At 36.9% G+C, this 20,189-nt stretch overlaps 1 long non-coding RNA gene across 1 annotated transcript; it reads right to left on the bottom strand.

Annotated features, from left to right (window-relative positions):
• Positions 1-407: 407 nt before the first annotated feature.
• On the bottom strand, positions 408-1,421 carry LOC121051030. Its single transcript, XR_005804861.1, has 2 exons — positions 1,280-1,421; positions 408-506 (listed from the first exon to the last, which is right to left on the bottom strand). It is a non-coding gene; the product is annotated as an uncharacterized LOC121051030 (long non-coding RNA).
• Positions 1,422-20,189: the final 18,768 nt, after the last annotated feature.

The raw sequence follows: 20,189 nt of genomic DNA, 5'->3' as shown, positions 1-20,189 counted from the left end.
TGTGTGAGATTCATAACACACAACAGAAATGAAATCATATCTGTTGTCTGAGTAATCAACAGACAAGGGAGATAATTTCACTTTAGTTGTGTGTTATTAATATCAGACAACAAAGGATGAGTAATATCTGTTGTGTGTTACATATCTCAGACAACAAAGAATGAGTAATATCTGTTGTGTGTTATGAACCTTAGACAACAAAGAATGAGTTATATATGTTGTGTGTTATGAATCTCACACAACGGTGAATTCCTTCTTCTGTTGTCTGAATGTACCGACACATCCCCGTGCATGCCATGCTAGGCACATGCCTGCGCAGAATTCACACAACGGAAACAGATATTTTGTTGAGCAAAGTATTGTCACACAACGGTGAAATCACCGTTGTCTGATTTTTCAATCACACAACACTCGTTTAGACCACAGTGATGCTGGTTATCACACAACTACAAATACCCGTCGTCTGATTAACTTATTGTAGTAGTGTAGGGTGACAGTCTCAACTCCTAAAGCAAAACAGAAAATGAAAATGTAAGTGCATGTGTATTATTTATTCTGCAAAAAATATGTGTATCAACCATCAGTAACAAAATGCATGGCAGAAACATAACTGAAAACAATCCCTTGTTCTAAAAGTATATCAGATGACACCTTTGTGGTATAAAAACTGATAACTAGATTTCATACATCATTATCCCATGTTTAATAGTCTTAACATATATATTGAAAGCAGTCAACATCTTTAGATAGAGAAAAGTTTCAATATAGCAGAAGTTAAAACTATGAAACATGTACAATGCTGTTACTGATTTTAAAATCACACATATGAACACTCCTTTGGGAGCCAAAAAAAATAATGCAATTTTAACAATAGCAACACAACATTGTCTTGTTAGGCATTTTCTAGAATCTACAGTGAAAGTTACTTTGTGCAACATAATTGATTAATTCCAGAACCTCATATGACAATAAGATAAAACTGCAAGTTATATTTAATTTTGTTGAATCATTTTTAATTCTCAAAATTTACTGTGAAAATGTATCAAGCCTGCAAAAACTTAAATTTGGGAGATAATGGTGCTTTGTCTGAAATCACAGTATCATGACACTAACGTCCATACGTGTACTCATTCAAAAAAAAAAAAAAAACATATATATATATATCAATCAATACAAGTTCCAACAACCAACAGATACCAATTTGAATATGAATTCTCACATAATACTTTCCATGTGCAGATCGATTGCAAGTTGATCAATTTATTCATAAGGTACATACCTGGGCCTTTCCAAGATCAGCAGGGATTAATAGCGGAAGCAAAAGAGAATAAAACAAACAACAATCTCAACCCTCACGGAAGAACCAAAAACTGAAGAAACCCCAAAATCTGAGAACCATTCTCAGCCAAAGACTAACTCTATCCGATCTATAAAAACATGTCTTTAAATAATTCTGAATTCGGGTCTTGGGCCTGGGTTAAAGTACGGGCTTAAACTAAAGGCCCGTTTTACTGAATATTTAGAAAATATTTAATCTTGCAGAAAATGGTATTTGATTGTTTTGTTTTTCCAAACCAAAACATATGATATGAATTTTATAAAAACCATGCTCTGATACCAATTTGTAAAACCAAATGATGCAATGAATCATAATCATATCAATACCAAGTCATGAACTAATCCACGAGAACCATCTGCACAATCAAAGAACTTGAGTCTCCAGCCTTGTCTTAGGAGATTACCATTGTTATGAAGATCAATGCTTTGTCCTGCCATCTCAGCTATAGCTTCAGCAACTAGGATCCTTCTTCACAGCAAGATAAGGACAGCAGCAGCTTGACACCACATCAACACCAGAAAACTCGAGCAACACAAAACAAGAACAGTAAGGAAGAAGATCTTCTATGTTATACTACTAGAGCTTTCAGAATGGGACTGATCTTAATGCAAGTCGTAGTTAACATAGGGACTTTTCTTGATATATATATAGAGGCCTAAACTGACCTTGTGCTCATCCCATAAAGAGTCCAAGGTTTGCATAAGAGTTTATCAGCAGAAGCTTAATGTTTATCACATACACTCGATGTCAATCAGGTTATTTGACACATAAGATTCCTACTTCAATCGAGAGACATATACCTCAATTTGATAACAGGATAGAGTCCTAGATATGTATTTCTATTGTTCAATTTCCAGATTAAATCAAAGCTTATTAACTTAATGCATTTTAGATAATGACAAGTCCAAAATGTTTTCCAACAGTTTAGATAGAGCAATTTTGCTTTTTCTTGACCATAATTCGTATAGATATATATGTTAATAAAAAGTTTAGCAATCAATAAGAGGTGACTACTGGAGCCGATTTCTTGACGAAAGAAGTGCAGTTCGAAGATAGGATCTTCACCATACAGGTCTCTTTAGTCTTAGTTCATCTTATTGATTCAAGCATTCAAATATTACTGCACGAGGATGTTTCTCGGTTTAAATGTGGGGGATGTGTTGGAAAGGAACTTTGTTGGGTGCATGTTCCTTTTTGTTGGGTGCGTGTTCCTTTTTGTCTTTCAATTTGTTGTTTCAAAATTTCAATCAGAATGTATGGTTCATACTTTAGAGACAAACTTGATAGATGGTGCAATAAAAGAGTTTTAACCTTAGGATATTAGCAATAAGTATATTGCATTTGATTGTTTGATTAAGTGTAGTTGGGATTTGCTGTCATTTACTTCTTTTCTTTTTTCTTTTTTTTTGGGCATTTTCATTAGTGAGAATACTTCTGCTTAAATTGTAATGCAGCAACAGGAGGATCTGGAATGTGAAGCTCTTGCCCAGTAATGCTGAATTGTTTGTAACTGATCGAGTAGAGGAGGGTAACAACCATCAATGTTGAACTGCAGTAGATACAACGCAACTAGCGATCTCTCTTGCTGATATCTATTTTAGTAGAGATTGAGAATTAATTTGTATTTAAGATACATGGATTATGGTTGTAATTTTGAGTTGGACAGAGCCATTGGAGGTGTGGCATTTCATATTGTACCATCTTATAAGTGGTCTATAAACAAAATAGGTAAATGAAAAAAAAATGTACGTCATAGACAAGTTGACGTTTCTATGTAAATGTTTTGCAAAATATTCTGATATTTAGTTTCTATACACTTGCGGTTGACAAACACAATATCTACAATAACAAAGGCTGTTTATTATCTATTGAGGAAAAAAACTAAAATAAGCATGTATTAACTTGAAACGAGTAATATGGTAGATAAGAAAGATTTATGAATGAACGAGCGTGACCCTTCTGCAAAAGCTATTAAAGAAAAAAAAACTAAAATAAGCACATATTAAGTAGAACAAGTAATATAGTAAATAAGAAAATTGTATGCAGATATCAAGCACTCAAGCAGTATATCAAGCAGATTTTTTTATTTTTTTTAATCAAAATTAACGAAGTCAATTATCAATGTATAAATTGTAACAAAATTGAATACATGTAAACAATAGAAGAGACCCTTCGCACGCGCGAGCGCACATCTTGCGCACGTGCAAGGCGCGTGCAGGAAGGCTAGTAATAATAATAATAATAATAATAATAATAATAATAATTATTATTATTATTATTATTATTATTATTATTATGATAAAAAATGTCATTTTGAAGTGTCTTATTATAATTTAAACACCACAAATGTCTCTATGATAATTAAGGTCACATATTCACAACCTACCACTAGAGTTCAACTTAATTACAAAAATTGCCACCGTTAGTTTCTTTCGCAGTTTACTAGAAGTGAAATAAGAAATCATAACTGTTTATCTTCTCCACATTATAATTCGGAATTTCAAAGGTCCAAAAACCGCTCAAACCTACTCCGAAATAGAGAATTACTCTCATCTTCACCTCCGGCGGCCACATTCTGAGAAACATACATTCTTCGATGACTGTTTTCCTCCACGGTGAAGCAGCGCCGACTCTGCAAAAGTACTTCACATAAAAAGCCCCAAATTTTAGGGTTTTGAAGAATTGCAGACCTTCAATCGTGTACCTCGACCGGGTAATCTTTCAGCCTCAATTCTAAGAAACTTCTCTTACTTAATTACGATACATTGAGATAGTGTATAGTTTTGGAATTATAAGTCGAATATGATATAATTATTTCTGCATTTGATTATGAAACAAAACAATTTGATTCAAAGATTTGGTTTGACTGAAGATTTAAAGCTTTTTTGAGTGGAGATGATAAATGACTGCCTTAAAATTTTAGTTTGATGCTGTAACATAGCCAGTGACATAGGCTACTGAGTGGGTGTGATTTGATTTTGGTGCGGCTGTGTTTTCATTTTGGTGTGATTTGATACAGAGACATGGATAGTAACATAACCATTTATATGGAGATAATGACCGTTTGTGATGCTGTTTAGGGTATAGACTTTACTAAAATGGAAATGCTGCTAGTTCAAATACATAATTTATAGGATCATATAATGAAACTGGCCATGCAACCGATCATGTAACTGACCATGTAACTTACAATGTATGTAACTGATCATGTAACGTACAATATATGTAACTGACCAAGTAACTAAATTACTATGTAACTGACCAAGTAACTTAATTACTATGTAACTGATCATGTAACTGACGTTGTCGTTGACATGTCCTGTGACTTCACTGGCCAGATCACTAGCTGGCCTAGTTACTGGTTATGCAACTTGCAAACTCAATGCTACCTTTCTTATTTTGAAAATTTTCAACAGAATTAAAGAAACTGAAATGGCAAGACCAAAAAGAAAAGAAAGGGAACCAAGCGATGATGACGAAGACTACCGAGAGGTGGAATCAAAATATGAAGAAGATGATCAAATGATATAGAGAAAGAAGAATTCGAAGCAGAATTTGAAATCAAAAAGAAAAAGACAGGAAGAAGTAGAAAATTCACAAACAGAAGAAGAAGAAGAAGAAGAAGAAGAAGAAGAAGAAGAAGAAGAAGAAGAAATGTCAGAAAAGAAGATTGCCAAGAAGCATTCAAAAGAAAAAAGCAAAAAACAGAAAGTAAAACATATAGAAGATTCAGATACAGAAGAAAAACCATCACCAAAGAAGGGTTCGAAGAAGCATTCAAAAGTAAAAAGCAAAAAACAGAAAGTAAAGAAAGTAAAAGAATCTAAAGCGCAAGCAGAAGTAGAATAAAAACCTGAAGCTACGCCAAAGGTGGAAGAGACATGTGAAACCAGGACATGTGCAATACAGGTGCACATTAATAAGTTTCTTGAACACAATTAAAGATAACAAGAAGAATCTGAGTCCAGGAACATTAGATTTGCTCAGGTAGACACCATTTGGAAATATTGTAGATGCCTTCCATGGTGGCTACATAGAGGAGGAGTCAGCCAAGAAATCTAATGATTTCATTACCCTCCTACTGCAGGCATACAACCATGAAAAGGACCTCTTCTTCTTTAGAAAGAATAAATTCAGGATCTCAACAAGAGATATTTCAAAGATCCTAGGACTACCAGCAAAAGGTGAGTTGGTCCCAAAAAGTTGTAAGGGTGCATATCAGTCCGAATTTGTCAAGAAGTTTTTTCCAAACACAGTGAGAATTAACAAGAAAGCTGTGGAGAAAGCTCTGCAAAATGCCATCAAAGACAAGCCAACCATAGAGGAAGGGATTGAGAAGAAGGACAAAAATGTGGCAAGCTTAATCTTGCTGGACTTGTCAATCAAGTTTTTGTTCCCAAATGCAGGGGGAACAATTTCATGGGACTACGTCAAAGCCTACGAAAATTTGGATAAGATTGGATATTATGACTGGGCAAAGGAAGTTGGAAGCTTCTTAAAAAAGTCTATAAAGGCATTGAAAAAGAAGAATTCAAGCAGCTCATATGGTAATACGGGGGGCTGCGTTCTAATAATACTGGTAAGTTACTGTCATACTGAAATGTTACTGGTCAAGTAACTGATTATAGTCAAACTGCATGTCACTGACTAAGTTATTATGACTATTTTTTTTTTCTGTGCATGTAGTATTGGTTCTGTCAAAAGACTGGAAAAATCAAGCCAATATCTGGAAGGGAGAACGAAGAGCATGAGATGAGAAAATGGGACATCTAGAGGCTAATACAAAATTGGACAAGCTTTAATAGCTTGAAAAAACTAAATGTAAGTTGTTCTCTGTCAATGAAGTTTTCACTAGCCAAGTAATTATGTTGGTTAAAAGTTACTGATTAAGTCACGGTCACACTGAATGTCAATGGCCAAGTCACACTTCATGTCACTGGCCTTCATAACTGTTGTAAACATGTCATTGATTATGTCACATAGCATGTCACTGACATATGGAACATGTTTCTTTCAGAAAATCTTTGAAAAGCTGAAGGAGGATCGAGAGGAATCAGAATCCGAGGAAGAGGAGAATGGATCAGATGAAGCAAAGATAGCTCCGGGAAGGAGAGGAAAAAGGAGATGATGATCGGAATTCTGAAAAGGAAGAAGACAACCCAGAAGTTGAGGTGCCTAAACAAGAAACAACTTCAGAAAAAAACAAGTGGGAGAATCAGCTCTAGAAAAAGGAGGAGGAGATAAGATGTCTGACTATCGAGAAAGATAATTTGCAGAAAAAACTGAAGGAAAAGGAACATGAACTAATGAAATTCGGGGAGGACATGGAGAATCTGGAGGAACGAAATGCTGCACTTATGACAGAGAATTTGTGCCTTGCATCATCGGTGAAGGAGTTAGAGGCAAAAATAAAAGAAATTGGAGCAGATGTTGAGCCCAAAGACTCATACCTCAACAGTAGCTCGACAGCACAACTCCCCACCACCTAGCTCAACAGAAGAGCAAAATGAATTAAATGCAGCTCAATCCAAGGCTGCTGAAAACATAGAAAAGAAAGATCAATCAACTGTTGAGGAAGGTCAATCCCAAGAGATCTTGATAGTAGAAGAATCTGCAACCACAGCAGCTCAATCTCCACCTCACTGCATAGTGCCAGAAGAAACTCAATTGACACCTCCATCACACAAGGACTCACTGTTCCAGAACCCCACAGTTGGCATGCTCACAGTTGAAGAAATGGAAAGACAACTAGACATGTTTCAGATAGTGAAAACTCCTATAGCTGCACATGCCTCTCCACTTCGTACGTTGAGCATAGAGGAAGAGCAGAAGACACCAGAAGAGAACAAAAAGGGCGAGTTAACAATGCGCATTATAGAGCAACATTCCGGTAAAACGGTATCATCAATGGGTCTCTACTCATATGTTGTGAGATTAAAGAATAGGAAAAGAACACAGAAGAAGGACAACATTTACTGGTGGGGGGATGTGAAAGCAAAACGAGAGAAAAAAGCAAAGGAGAAGCAAGAGATATTGAGAGCTGCTGAAAAGGAAGAAAAAGAAAAGGAGAAGAAGGCCTCACTGCAACCTACGGAATGTAAAAAGCTAGAAGAGATGCTAGCACAACAGAATTTGGACGGTTTACCAGAGGACGTTCTAGACGTGATAAAAGAGATAGATGTTGCGGAACAAGCACACATCAATGAAGAGCCAGAAGAAAAACAACTCCCTCTTGAGGTCGTAGACTGGGAGAAGAGCAAAGTCAACAATTATATGGACCATGACACCAAGAGGAGAGTGTAGAGATACTAGCAAAATGCACCATCAGGGTAATAATTTAATTAACTTAAAATTCTATTTTAAATTTATTGTAACTGGCCAAGTCATTGTTCATGTAACTGACTAAGTAACTGGCCATGTGAAGTCGCTGGCCAAGTAATTGTGCATGTAGCTGGCGAAATCACTGGCCGTGTAACTGTCAATGTAGCTGCCTTTGTGAAGTCACTGTACATGTAACTGTCCATGTAGCTGGCCATCTAAAGTAACTGGCCATGTAACTGTTCATGTAGCTAGCCAAGTAGCTGGGCAAGTGAAGTCACTGGCCATGTCATTGTTAAAGTAACTGCATATCACAATACATGTTAGTTATACAGTTCATTCTATGCAGAGTGTTCTTCTGGGTAGGCAGGCACTATGGAGCGGAGGTATCCAGACAGGATCTGAAGGACATGATAATGGATGAACCTATAGTAAGCAACTACATAGAATGTTATGGGATTCTGTTGACTGATCAACTATCAGACAAAGAATCACAAGGTCTGGAGGTGCCATCTTTTATGCATCCCTTATGCTGGGTAAGTACTGGAATGATTAATCTACATTCAAATCAAATCATTTGTAATTCGTAATAACTTGTCTTCTGTTATGTTTTTCTTTGAAACAGCATTCCGCAGAAAATTTAACGGTGTATTTCATACATCTATACCTCTGTGAACCATTGTTCCAGAATCTGGCAAGGTCAAACTATATATTCTTCCCAATTTCACATGAATCCGGATTTCATCATAGACTGCTGATTTTTGACAAGAGTTTAAAGAACTGGTTCCACTATGATTCAAAGAAACCGAAAAAACCATTAACTGGAAGTTTCTTTCAAAATGTCAAAAAAATGGTATGCAACTCTTGCATCATACTAATTTTTTTATATTTAATTTAAAGAGAGAGAATATTATTGATTTGGCTGTGATATTGGAAATGCATATTGAAATGGTAGAGCTTTGGATGACAGCAGTCAAAGAACAAGCAGATGACATGCTAGACCAAGGATTCCGAATGAAATTCGATGAAAAGAACAGCTCGGAAGAAGAATTGAAACTGATCGAAGTTCCCCTGACTGAAAATGAGATAGAAAGCATCAAATGGATCAGGGATAACTATGATGGAAAAATGAAAGTGAAAGACATCAAAAGCTACACCCTCAACAAGGAGAAGACTCGTAAGTACATAGCTATTTAAAAAATGTCTATATATCATTATAAAGTTCAAATTCATTAACTTCAATTTTTATGTGACGAACATATTGGATTGCGGGCTTTTTGTGTTGTACAACATGGAGAAAATATCGAAAAGGAGATAGTTCCAAGCAAACTAACAAAGGATGATATTCTGAATTTTAGAGCTCATGTGGTAAAGTCATTTGCAGAAAGTAGGCACAGCTGGAACTCGACACATGACGAATTGTAGAAATTTGTTTAGGGAATAGGACAGGTTAAAAAGCTCCTTCAGTACATGTTATATAGTTTTTAGAGAGCTTCTTAAGTACATGTTTTATAGTTTTCGGATTGCTTTACTATATATAATTTCATTCGCAATGATCTTTTGAAAGCAATTTATCTGCTTAGGTAGTTTCTAAAGTAACTGGCCAAGTTATAGAGAACCTGAATGTCACTGAATGTTCTTGTAATTGTCTATGTAGCTGTTCAAGTCATTGTCCATGTACCTGGACAAGTGAAGTCGTTGGCCAAGTCACTATCAGTGTAGCTGGCCATGTGAAGTCGCTGGCGAAGTCACTGTCCATGTAGTTGGTCAAGTGAAGTCGCTGGCCAAATTACAGAGATTGCTTTCGTATATAAAATTTTTTATGCAATGATCTTTTGAAAGAAATTCATGTGCTTAGGCACCTTCTAAAGTAACTGACCAAGTTATAGAGAAAATGAATGTCACTAGAATTGGCAACCTGAATGTCATGGACAAGGTCACTGGTCAAGCTGTAGACTGAAATTAACTGGCCAAGTCACTAGCCAACTCATTAGTCAAATCACTAGCAAAGAAACTTTAGAACTCTAAGTCACTAGAGAAGTCACAGCGAAAATGATATTTCTATTTCAGTTTGCACCGTGCCGCTGCACCGCAAAGGCAGCGTTCCGCTGCCCATTAACCAACCAAAGTTGTTGTGGCTATTTTTTTTTTTTAATTTTCATTAATATTTGTAGCCTGTCGTTGCAACGCAACGGCAGCGTTCCACTGTACAATTCTGAAAATCAATCTCTATGAATCTTAGTAGAAGAAACTGAAAAATTAATGCATTAATGCAACATTAATGCATCTTCTGAATTCATAGGACAACTCACTGACTATGTAAATATGAAGGCCGCATATAATTGAGAATGTCATTGTTAAATTCACTACAGTAAGACTTAAGTAACTGCTTAAGTCACAGGCCAAGTAAAAAGAAAACTGAATGTCATTAGCCAAGTCACTAGACAAGTTATTGTAAAACTCAAGTAACTGACCAAGTCACTGATCATGTAGCTATTCATGTAACTTACAATGTATGTAACTGACCATGTAACTAAATATGTAACTAAGCATGTAGCTGAATATGTAACTTACAGAGAATGCTTTCGTATATAAAAGTTTTTATGCAATGATCTTTTGAAAGAAATTCATGTGCTAAGGCACCTTCTAAAGTAACTGACCAAGTTATAGAGAAAATGAATGTCACTAGAACTGGCAACCTGAATGTCATGGACAAGGTCACTAGTCAAGTAACTGTAGACTGAAATTAACTGGTCAAGTCACTAGCTAACACATTGGTCAAATCACTAGCAAAGAAACTTTAGAACTCTAAGTCACTAGAGAAGTCATAGCCAAAATGATATTTCTATTTCAGTTTGCACCGTGCCGCTGCACCGCAACGGCAGCATTCCGCTGCACAATTCTGAAAATCAATATCTATAAATCTTAGTGGAAGAAACTGAAAAATTAACTACTAATCTTGGCCTAACAAGACCTCTAACATCGTCATCCAAGCAAGATAAAATGCAATGAGGTTACGAAGTAAATCTGTGCAGACCCAAACCCAATGAGTGACCAAAGTGCGCAAGACCATCTGCAGCAAAGTTACACTCCCTGTAAACATGCTGAATATTACAAATCCAATCTTCATGCCAAAGTCTCTTGCATTCTGACAACAAACCAGCAAGAGGGTGAGAACCTTCCCACTGGCCATTTATGATATGAGATTCACCATAAGAGCAGAGTCAACTTCAGCAAAAGCCATAATTTGACAAAGTGACTGTAAAAACTAACGTCATGAGTGAAAACATAGAACAACTAACTGTGTCTGTTTCAAATTACCTGTCTAACCCCAGAACTACAAAAATTTATGATTACTACCAGTGGCCGTTATCTAACCCAAGCACGACTATAATGACCATTTTCTGTGAGTTTTCACAATTTCAAACCTCACAGAAACCGCTCAAGATTTTCTCTCCAGCGAAAACAACAGAAAACGACTGATTTTCCTACTCTGTTAACTGGTGGCTAAGCAAGAGTGATTCACCGACTAAGCCACAAATTCTAGGGTTTTAAAATTTACCGAAAATCTGTCCTTGTCAGACAGACGATGGTGAACTCCTCCTCCTCCTTTCATATAATTTTGATTTGAATAGCTTGGGTTTTGTTTGAATTAGGAAAGATATTTCAATTGCATGTGGAGTCTCATGAGAAAATGAATTTGCATGCGAGATTTGTTTGAATTTCATGTGGAATCAGATGAGAAAATGAATTTCCGTGTGAAATTTGTCTAAATTACATGTGGAATCGGATAAGAAAATGGTGAGATTTGTTTGAATTACATGTGGAATTTGATGAGAAAATGCTGATTTCTGTTTGAATTACATGTGGAATATGATGAGAAAATGGTGACTTTTATTTCAATTACATGTGGAATTTGATGGGAAAATGAATTTGCATGTGAGTTTTCTTTCAATTAGATATGGAATCTGATGAGAAAATGAATTTTCTTGTGAGTTTTGTTTGAATTACATGTGGAATCTGATGAGAGAACATTTCAGCGTTTTGTCATTCTTCAATGTCTTTGTAACTGCCCATGTCGCTGCACTAGTCACTGACTATGATCAAGTCATTGGTCAAGTCATTGTTCATGTCACTGTTTATGTCACTATCATTAACATGTGAGTAACTATGTCACTGATTATGTAACTATCAAAATCACTATTGACTTCTCATTTTCGTAACTATTTACATGATTTTTATAAAAGTTCGAGGAAATGGGGCAACAAAAAAGAAAACAAAGAGACTAATCTGAAGAAGAACAATCTGAAGAACAAAGTCCAGAAGAAACAATTGGGGAAAAGTTGAAATAGATAAAATGGAAGAAAGAAAAAGAGAGAAAAAAAAAGAAAGCAAACAACTGAAGATGAAGAAGAATCAGATCAAAAACAAGTCTGTGGTAAGAACAAGAAGAAGGATAAAAAGAAGAAAAGTGGAAAGGAGAAAAGAAGAAACAAGGAAGAAGAATCAACTGAAGATGAAGAAGAAAGAACTGAAGATGAAGAAGAAACAACGTAGGATGAAGAGGAAACAACTGAACATGAAGAAGAATCTGATGAAGAAGAAGTTAGCGCCAAGAAGAAGAAGAAAATGGATAAAAAAAAAAAGAAAACTGGAAAGCAGAAAAGAAGAAACAGGGAAGAAACTGAAGATGAAGAAGAAGTTCATGCCAAGAAGAAGAAGAAAATGGATAAAAGGAAGACAAAAAAAGAGAGTAGAAAGAAGAAGGAAGAATCTGACAACGAAGAAGATACAAAGGATGATGAAGAGGAAAAAGTCCCAGGGAGAAGGAAAAGATATGTAAAAGAGGGTTCTGTGCAGTATCGCTGCACAATGGTTGCTTTTCTGAAAACAATTTCAGAAAACAAAAATAAGCTGACTGAAGTAGGGATGGCAAAAACTCCAGCAGGGAGGAGCTCCATTGGATACCCGCCCCTAATGGGGAGAGACTTCGGGGACAAATGGGGAATGGGGATAGGGATCCCTCATACCCACTATTTAAAATTGGGGATTGAGCGGGGATGGTATTGTGATCCCCATCCCCAAACCCGCCCCAATAATATATACATATATTTAATTTATATATATATATATAAATTTATTTTTTATAATATAAATCACAAATATATACATTTACTACTTTACTTTAATAGCTAATTACACTTTTACTTTAATGATGTTTCAACTTTAATGAATTATGATTTATGAATTTAATCATGTTTTAATTTTATTTGTTATACATTTTGATTTTAAAAAAGGCAATATGAGAAAAAAATTATTTTATTTATTAAATTCTTATTGGGGATTTGGGGCGGGTTTGGAGACTTAGTCCCCAGTAGAAATGGGGACAAGGAATTCCCAATATGTTTTTATTGGGGATTGGGGCGGGGATGGGGTTGGAGAATGACCCTGGGATGGGGATGGTATTGTGATCCCTATCCCCAACCCGCCCCATTGCCATCCCTAGACTGAAGGGACTTTAGAGCTGGTGCACAAAACACCCTTTGCAACACTGATAGATGCATTCCATGGAGGTTCAATTAAAGAAAAGGATGCAAAGAAATCAGATGATTTAATCACACTTCTGCTACAACCATACGACAGCGACAAAGACCTTTTTGTGTTTGGGAACAGGAAATTCAGAATGTCAACAAGTGATATATCTATGATTTTAGGAGTGCCGGGATGCGGGTTATCAGTACCAAAGACCAAAGAAGGGGCATACAATTCTGAGTTCGTGACTAAATACTTTGACAAAAGAAGAGGATCAACAAGGCGGGTGCAGAGCAAGCTTTGAAGAAGGCATTGGCAGATACTGTTAAGTTTATGTCACTGGCAATGTCATTGTTTATGTATTTACCTATGTCATTGGTTATGTTTGTGATATTCATATTCTTAAGCAGCTGTTTGAAAAATAACTAGTTTTCTATTTTTTTTTTTTCCAAACAGTACTGGTTTTGCCACAAGACGGGAGTAGTGCTGCCAATCGCTGGAAGGGAAACCGAAAATCACGGAATCAGAAAGTGGCAATTAAAGACCCTGATAGAAAAAGAAAAAAAGGGGATTTCAACACAATGGGAAAGTTGAAGGTATGTTAATTTGATGTAGAAAAACTGGGTCACTGGTCTTGTCACTGGTCCTGTCATTATTTATGTCGCTGTCATGTTCAGTGTAATTGTTGTAGCGTTCCAACTAGTCAGGTCACTAAGCAAGTCATTGACTATGTCACTGCACATGTTACTGTTATTTGGTCATGTCACAGTGCATGTAACTTCCCATGTCACTGACAAGTTTTTGTAATTTTGGTTCAGAAAATCTTTAATAAAGTTAAAGAAGATGCAGAGCAAGATGATTCTGAGTCTAATACAGACATAGAAAGTCAAGAAAAACAAAATGATGGGCAAGAAGAAAATGTTGAAAAGAGAACCAGTGGAAACATAGAGAAGGAGACTGCATGGAATGATATACAGAAGAAAGAATTAGAGAAAAATCTTCAGAAAAAGGAAGAAGAACTAAGAGATGTGGAAATAGAGAAAAAGGGCCTGGAAGAAAAAATAAGGAAATTGGAGAAAGAACTGGAAACAAGAGAAAAGAAAGCTGACCACATTAACAATGAGAAGATGGAGACAGACATAGGGAAGAACGACGAAGAGAAGAACGAATTACAGAGAAAGCTGGAGAGAATGGAAGAAGAGCTAAGTGCTTTGAAAAAAGAAGTTGACGAGAAAGAAAAAGAAATTGGCAGAATAAATGAAGAGAAGGAGGATGTGTTATTGGAAAATGCGGTGCTGAAAATTGAGAAAGCCTCCCTGAATTCAAGAGTGAAGAAATTGGAGAGAATAGTGATGGCACTAACTGAGAAGTTTGAGTCGCCAATAGCACGTCCAGGTGATGGTAACGACTCAACTCCTCCTCCCCCACCCCTAGTTTCCCTCCGCCAAAATCAAAGGCCCCTCAGGACAAGCCAACTGACAGCAAGAACTCCAAGAACACAAAATCTCAAGGTGGTATTCAGGGAACTCAGTCACAACCTGCCTACTCCACAGCAAGTGCATCTGAGATGACATCTGCTGCACCACACTCAACTGACCGAGGATATCAGTTTCCACTTCAATGCCTCGCCCAAGTAGCTGCACAGATTCATTGACCAACCTCTCCTGAGGTTAAATTGGGAACAACAGAAGATGCTTGCACACCAAATACTGCTTGGATTAATGCATTGTTTGAGTTTCCACCTGCGGCCACGTTACGATCTCCACCTCCTCAAAAAGTCAGTTTGGAAGATATGCAAGCAGACCCGCATAAGTATCAGATCATTATATGACCAGAGGTTCAACCTATTTTTGATGTTGAACCAGTCAATTACATTTCTCCTACAGAACAGATGACAAGAGCTGAGTTCACCATGCCAATTTTAGAGGACATATCAGGGCAGGACTCAGAATCTATTGGCCTCTATTCATATGTAGTTAGGATGAAGAGAAAGGAGAGAGTGCAAAAAAAAAAAGATATTTTCTAGTGGGTTGAGGTGAAAGAGAACAGGCAAAGGGCAAAAATGACCAGAATCACAGCAATGAAAAAGAAAAAAGGACAGACAGCTGAACAGCAACCAGAGGAGGAAATGATACATGATTTGACGATTCATGTGGATGATGAGGAAGAAACAGAAAAAAAAACGAAATTGAAGTGATAGATTGGCAAAAGCTACAACTGTACAAGCTACTTGACAACCCAACTAAAAGCAAATTAGAGAAGTATTGGAACAAGGCAGAACAAAGGTAATGTTTCATGTTACAGCTCACAAGCTAGTGACTTCACTTGCCATGTAGCTGGCCTAGTAACTGGCCAGGTCACTGTCAAAGTCACTGGCCACATCATTGGCCATTGAAAGTCATTGGCTAAGTCACTGGACTAACACCGTTCTATGTTATGCAGGGTATATTCTGGGAGGGAAAAGAGGCAGGAAGCGAAATCACAAGGGCGGATGTCAAAATGTTCATCAGCGATCAAACAATAGCAAACAATTGGATTGATTGCTATGGGGAAGTGTTAAAGGATGAACTGCAGATTGAAAATTCACAAAGTTTGGGAAGATCCGCTTTTATGCATAGCATGTGTTGGGTAAGTATGACGAGCACTTTCTGTAAACATTGAATGCTTATCTCTCATTATTTGTTTATTTATAACTCGTTCTATGTTTTCTTTTCTGTTTTTTTTTAAATAGTATTGAGAATATATTTAACTGTAAGAAACCTGCATCAATACTTGTGTGAGCCGCTGTTCCAAAACCTGGGAAAATGCAGAATGCTTTTCTTCCCAATTACCCATAATGAAGAATTTCACCACACGCTCTTGGTCCTTGACAAGGACATACCGCAATGGCTGCATTTTGATTCAATGAAACCAAGAAGAGCAAGAACAGGGGAGTGCTTTAAAAATATAAAAAAAATTGGTAAGAAACTTCTTACTGACCATGTAACTTACCATGTAACTATCGCTCACTAACCTGTACTGAACAGAGACATAACCAGTGAACACACTGGCCAGTGAGGTCACTGGCAATGTCACTTCCTTTTATTGATAGGAGCATAAATGCGACGAATAACGTGTGAAATCCCTTACACTTTTCTTAGCTATTTCCTTTAAAAAGTCAGTTTTAACTTTGTTTTCTTTTTAGGTAGTTCGTGGAGTGATTCAAGAGAAATAAGAGCTGAAAGGGAGCAATGGAGCCATGGATAATGAAGTACTGATCCAAAGGACCAAGTTTGATAGCCATTTGGCCAGAAATTACAAGGGAAGTCCACGGAAATCGTTGTGCAAAACAGTTGCTGCAAAGCAGAAACTGCAGTTTCAGAATCAGCCTTCTGGGAACGGTTTTGAGGAGCAATTCTTGCATCATTCCAGCGGCATCTTTACAGAAAGGGCCAGCGATACTTGAAGAAATAATGTTATACTTCAACAAGAGCCAAAGAACTGGTCAAAAGTGTCAACGAGGCAGTAGGAAATCAAAGTCGAATTATGCTTCCCGATAAGGCAGAAACTGTCAGCTTTTCACGAAGCTTTTTGGGAGATCTTTTCCGGCAATTTTATTGGATTTTTTCCAGAAGGTTATTGATCTAGGTGATATGATATCATAGAACACGTGGGAGTCAAGAACCATCCAGAAACTTGTCAAGACGAAGTCGTTCCTTGTCCAAGAAGGAAGCTTCAGAGACAGAAATTGAATCCTAGTCAAAACAGGGCATTTTGGCCGAGATTCTTCTTTGGACGGATTTCCAGGGCATTTTTGGAAGGTTATTGCTGCTTCAAATATGAAGGAGAGTCCTAGAATGATTCCTCAAGATTTTGGGAAGATTATTAAGGCTTGAAAATCATTTAATTATGCACCAAGTAGAGTAATCGTCAAGCAACTAGGAGAGGCTTTCAAAGCAGAATTGGAAAAGGAAACTTCGGCTGTGTATTCTATATATATAGAGGCTCTGACCACGTTGAAGAGAACCATCCTACAGCGCCATCTTCTGCTCCCAACCCTAGCACACAAAGTCAAAAATTCCCAAGTATTCAAGAAGGAAAACCGTGCACATCACCATCCACTTCCATCAAGCTTCTGCCGTGACTTGTCTTGGAGGAGTGCCTGCATCTAAGGATGCCTAAAAGTGAATTCGTGGCTCTCATACTTTGCTCTTTACGGTTTTTATCCTCTTGTAATCGAATACTCATGTTTTTAATTGTTGAATTTAAGACGATGTGTGGCTAGTTACTTTTGTTAGGGGCGAGGTTTGAAGCCCCAATTATGTAGAACATATGTTTGTTTAAATTTAGTTTCTTGATCTGTGGTGTGGATTGGTTGTTTATCTCTGATTGATTGAAAACTTTTACATGTGTTTGTTTTATGGTGGCCAACATAGGATTTATGCATGTAATTGGAGCTAGGTTTAGAAAATAATTCACCTAATCATCTTGTTTTCTAATCCACAAGTATGCAAGGCTTTGAACAAAAGTTGATGTTTTAAACAACTAGAAGAGCATGCTAGGTAGGCGTTCCACACTAGACTGCAACTCTATAATCAATCGTTTCCATGAGATCTTAATGCTTCAAATATGTTGACACTATATGTGTTGTTGATAGGATAGCATTCTATACCTTGATTGCATGTTTGATAGGCTTAGCTATTGTGCGTTCACATAGACTAAGTAATTAGGGAAACATTAATAAGGGACATGATCTGCTCCGACTTGTTTCTTGGTTGATTTCTGTTCACACCTTAGTAATTGAAACTAGGTTAACTTAACATTGTTCGAAAATAATTGGTGGTGGATTTCCGAGTCTCTAACGTCTTCTCCATATTGTTTTTCAACTTAAAATCGAAATTGCTTTCTTTTTTTTCCTTTAATTTTCGTAAACCCTAAAAACCCCCAAAACATTTATTTTTCTTCTTTTTCATTTTCGTTTCTCCTACTTTCATTCTCCTTATTCTACGTTTGTTTTCTTTTCTTTTAGTTAGTTTCTTTGGTTGTTTGATTTGTGTTCTTTGATTAGTTTAGATTAGTTTATTTTTAATTTTCTTTGTGATTAACTAGTTACCCTCAATCCCTGGCTTGAACGATCCCTGCTTACTCTATATTGCTGACGACTACATCTTGCAGGGTTAAGTTGAGCGCTTAATTTTAGCATATCAATTTTTGGCGCCGTTGCCGGGGATTGAAAAATACTTATTTTTCACATTCACATTGTTTGGTTTATTTTTGTTTATATTTTGATTTTCAGGATTTTACACATTCTTTTGCTATATATTAGTAACTTAAATTTCTGTTTTGTTTTTCAATGTGGCATCAATCTTACGAGGTGTGTTCCATATGCTCCATAGTTGGTCATTCTACGGAGACATGTCCAAGCATCCAATATCAAGGATACTATGATCAAAATACCATGGTTGGAGGATTTCATGACAACCAAGGGCATTGGAATAATTATTATTCACCTCGATACAATCCGGCATGGGATAATCCTCCTTACTCTTCGTGTTATGACGATCCAAACGTGCAACAAGGATCTTTCAATGAGTTCGAAGATTCTCCATATTCATACCATGACTATTGGCCACAAGCCCCACCTCCTCAAAACTCAGGTATGTCTAATAATGATGATGAGATTATTAAGGAACTAAATGCTGCTACTCAAGCTTTGATTCAGGGACAACAAGCTTCAGATGCTTCTTTTCAAGATTGGATTCAGGAAAAGCAAGCTCTTGATGATGAGCTTAATATCTCAGGAGCACCCTTCTAAACCGATGGCAACTTTAGGGGAGCTCCCAACAACTACGCACTACTAGAATTATGCCATCAGACATCACCATTATTAAATCGGTGGGAATTGCACGCGATGTAAAAAATACATCCTAACATCGGTTTATGAAATATCGATTTCTATTGTGATTATAAACATCGGTCGTTAAATTAACCGATGTGTAAAGTCTCGTTCAAAAATTTTGAAAAAATGCGGAGGGACTAACTTTCAAAGTTTAAGAGACGCGGTGACCAAAATTCATTCCCCCCAACACTTGGGTTTTTTTTTTTCACTTTGAAAGTTTCGAACCCTAATGAATAGATCTCACTTTGACTTCAGCTCCTCCTTCTTCGCGTTCCCCACCTTAGCTCATTCTCCTCCTCCATCTCCGCCTCCGACCATCACCTATCTTTCTTCTCCTTCTCTCTCGCTCCCTTGTCTTTCCAAACCCTACTCTCTCTCTCTCTCCCTCTCCCTCTCTCTGTGTCTCCGAATCTCACATTCTCTCTCTAAAATCCTCTCAGTCTCTCTCTGAAATTGACGGAGATGAAGTCTATCTGCGCCACAATTTCTTACGGGAGACGATGGAGTCGCCCCAGTCGCCAACCCTAGTCCGACAAGCTTCCGTGAAAGCATAAAGCCTCCAAGGAGAACGAGTCTCCACCTTCAGATCTCCTCTATACAGCCTTGGATTCGATGTCCTGTTTTCATTCAAGTTTTATCATTTTTGTTGTAAAATTGTTCAGTATTTTTGTAATTATTTGTTTCGTGGCTTGCGCAGAGAAGAAGGGCGAAATTTACATAAGACTGATCAGAGAGAGAAGGAGAGGAAGGGGACGGGAAGAAGAAAGAAATCTGGGTAATTGGATGAGCACCTGGCTTTTTTGAGTTTTTAATTCATAGTTTCTTCTGGGTTTTGTGGTTTGATGCTCGGTTGTTTTGTGTGTTTTATGTTTTTGTTTGTATTTCATGTTCACGTCTTCAGATTAACGCTTGCAAATCAAATCGTCAAGGTAAATTCTTTTTCCAAACTCTATTTGATTTGAAGTTTGGGTCTTTGTTATCCAAATTCTGTTTGTCTCCAAGAAGCACATTTGATATGGAATTTGCTTTTAATCTTCGCTTATATTCAGATTTCAGAGGCACATTCACAGAGAAAACCCATGTAGGTATTCGAGCTTTGTTGGCTATATATCTTATTTTTTT

This window comes from Rosa chinensis, chromosome 1, assembly GCF_002994745.2.
Source record: "Rosa chinensis cultivar Old Blush chromosome 1, RchiOBHm-V2, whole genome shotgun sequence".
In the NCBI taxonomy this organism is placed as follows: domain Eukaryota; kingdom Viridiplantae; phylum Streptophyta; class Magnoliopsida; order Rosales; family Rosaceae; genus Rosa; species Rosa chinensis.
This window is presented reverse-complemented; position numbering and strand designations above follow the sequence as displayed.